The sequence below is a fragment of the Lissotriton vulgaris genome, unplaced genomic scaffold (assembly GCF_964263255.1).
Source record: "Lissotriton vulgaris unplaced genomic scaffold, aLisVul1.2 SCAFFOLD_649, whole genome shotgun sequence".
Classification (NCBI taxonomy): Eukaryota; Metazoa; Chordata; class Amphibia; order Caudata; family Salamandridae; genus Lissotriton; species Lissotriton vulgaris.
The window spans coordinates 76,588-80,234 of NW_028245020.1; positions in this window are offsets into that span (position 1 = coordinate 76,588).

Consider the following 3,647-nt stretch of genomic DNA (forward strand, 5'->3'; position numbering starts at 1 on the left):
CCCATCACTGGAGCAGTACGAGTCTTCGATTACATAGCTATATTCCGGGAAACATCCTTTACAACGCAACTTTTACCACGCAGTGCCTTTATGACGCAACTTTTACAACGCAAACCATTACAACGCATTGCGCTGGGGGCGCTCTAGGATAGGGAATAGGTTTAATTTACTATCTAGCCCCTTCCCTACTATCCACGGGGACTGGAGTTGGAATAGTAAATTAAACTATTCACTATCCAGCGCCCCAAAGCACTATGCGTTGTAAAGGCATGCACTGTAAAAACCGCGTTGTAAAGGCATGCATGGTAAAAGCATGCGTTGTAATGTCATACATCCCTATATTTTTTGGGGTAATAATCATAGCCAAATTCATGAACCTCCTTTATTTTCTGACGATTTTGGTCTAGGGAACTGACCTAATAAGCACTGCAGTGCCACCAGGAGCATTTCTCACCCCACACCCTCCTTTATAATACCCATTATTTTCCTCCAGTAAACCTGTTTATCACACATTACCGAACAATATGATTATAATGGTCCCAGGATTGCATCAAATTGAGTCACATCTCATCAGCCCTGGTGTACATCTTAGCAAGACAATATGGTGAAAGGTAGGTCTAGTGCACATAGTTCACCCGACATCTAGCATCCCTGTAAACCTTGCATACATACATCAGAACGTTATCCCACATGCCTGTCGTAAATTCGATACTGAGTGCCCCCTCCCCCTTTTGACGTGGTTTAACTATATCTACTTTAAATGCAGGGGATAGTGCACCATGTTATTCTATGTGTGCAGTTTCCCACGGTAAGGCTGAAGGACCCTCTTTCTCCCGTCCATGCATGACCAAATATGCCTTGTGACCACCACATGGGCCACATGCATCATAAATCAGCACACAGGTAGCTCTGAGCCCTTTCACATCACTTGAAACTGTCTCATCTCTCTAACGGTGAACAAATCACCCATCACCACCAATCTAACATCACTCCAAACCTGTCTGTCATAGTGTTTGGTAAGACAACTAAATCTTGGAAGGCACCAAAGGGGGATCTGTGGTGCAGAGATAATCTCAACCCCCAGTCTGTGCGTATACCTAGATCAGCAAAAATAAAGAGCTTGTGGTGGTATTGGAAGTTTCCTAGTGATCTTCACATCACATAGCTACAGGGAGGTCCCGACCACGCAGATTGCCTGTGCAGTGTATTGACCAGATCAGTTGTCCGACCAGGTAGAACACTTCCATATTAGGCACCTGCATCGCTCCACATTAAAGGGGAAGCATCATCTTATTCAATGCCATTATTTTGCCTTTGACCTCCTCCAAATCAAGTCGAACAACAAACTAGTGGGTTCCTTGAAAAATGCTACTTTTAAAATCATGGGTCTGGCCTCAAAGAAGTACAGCAGCAAAGGCAATAATGTCATTTTAAAAACTTTGACTCTGCATTTAGGAGAGACTGATAATTTACTTCAAAAGGACATTGAGAACCTCACAAACACCACAACCCACCCCTGGTGATCCTCTTCACAGTAGAACCAGAACCCAAGTCCAGGTGTTGTGTAAGACCTGCAGTGGTGTTTTTTCCAGATGGAAAAATCAATGAGCTCTGTGGCATGTAGTGGGGACAGCTGGGACTTTTCTCAAATGATATGAAGGCCAGACAGGCTCTCAAAATCAGCCAATATAAACAATAATGCCAGAAAATGATGTTTGTGTTCATGCAGATAAATCAGGCCATCATCAGGGTTCGGGGAGACAATACTATGCTCCTGTGTTAACCGGACACCCCACTTCACTGCCCTGAAGCATAAGAAAAAGCCAACGGCTCGACCCCCAGTATAAATTATAAGGGCATATGGCCCTACATATATTCTATGGATCCAAGACCCAGTAACAGTTCTAACCATAGTAAGAGGAGCATAATAAAGAAGACGTATCCCTTGCAGTAAAACATTTCATTATCCTTAGTTTACTAGGGACCCCAAATAAGTTAGGATAGAATAGGGTGTTGGAGGGTGATTACATCCAGGGAGACCATCATGGCAACTCTAGGCTGCTGCACAGATCTATCCAGGACATGGATGAGTTAGCGTAAATTCATGTGGGTCAGGTATAAACCAGTTTTGGTCTTGGTGAACCAAAGAAGCAACCAAAGGAGCTATCCTATTCACCAAAACATTGCCCAATATTTTGTATTCTGAGTTCAGTAAGGCTGGAACACGGGGTTCAGCTTGTCACAGACTCATCTACAAGAGCACAGTGTATATCTCAAGTCGATGAATCATTTTTCAGCGGAGAAGTCAAAGTTAAATTTAAACATAAGTCATTACCAATTATCATTACTTTAGTTCAGTCAATAAAGATAATTAGGTTGAGTTAAATGGTTTTATTTTAAATCTTTTTGTTATTCTTTCTTTTTACTAGAACATAATTCGCCAAAAGTTATCTATACAGGTTAACAATCAGTACAATTATATTTCATAATGAATCAAGGTATTGAATCGAAAGCTAGCATTAATGCAATAGAATACAAGTAACAAGCAGATTCCATTAAGAAACATCCCAATTGTAACCTAAGGCAAGATAATTCGAAAAACAGTTGTGATGAGAGACTGAAGCATAAGCATAAAGCTTCAGCAGAATGAGCTGGAATGTATTCTCAGCTCAATAACAGCAGATCAAGGAATGATTAAGACTTCCCAATAAAACTATGTCCAAGAAACTCAGTACAGGGTCTCCCCTCAGGGAACCAGCCTGCCCTGCAACAAAGGGTGGAAAATCTCCTCTGCTCCTCATCGCATCTGCCTAACTAACTAGGAACAAACACTAATATAAACACACATTTTCTTTATTGCTAAATTAATGTTATTTTTCTTCACTTTGACAAACAGAATTTTTGCACACACCTGGGAACAGTTCTACAGCCCATCTTCTTGCAAGTTAGCAGCAGTGTGTTGAATAGATCAGTAAGTGGGACAGCGAGGGTTCATACACTTTTGTACGAATATGTGATGATATAAACATTTGATGGGTACTTAGTTGGGCTATCCTCACCCTATTGCCCTCCAACTCTTCTTCCTTTCTTTTGTTGGGATAACTATACGCACTGCATATAGCACATTAAGCGTGTGGTGGTTAACCTGGGTGAGTATTGGACCCTACAGAGGAATGTGTCTGTGCTCTCTGTTGATGTACATGGACACACAGTAGTGGTGATATCTATTGGACCCTTTAAATGTGTACTTTCTTACAGGATAAGGGGGCATATTATCAAGGGGGTTTATCTCCGCTTTTTTGGCTTTAAAAGCCAAGAAAGCGGAGATAAAATTATCTCCCTATTACCTAGCTGTCGCTAACACCAGTTAGCGACAGCTAGTAGGAGATAGCGACCATCTTGGGCCCCACTTTGCATGTCAGTGATATTTATCACTAATGACATGCAAAGTGGGCGTGCCAAGATGTTAGCGACTGAAAACAGTCGCTAACATCGCTATCTCCTATTACCAACTTTTGGAGATATTTGCGCTAAGTGCGAATATCTCCAAAAGCTAACACCTGCCCTGAGCAGTTCTTAGCCATGTTATCCAATGGGAGGTGGATAACATGGCTAAGAGCATTAGCTCGGTAATGCATGAATATCGC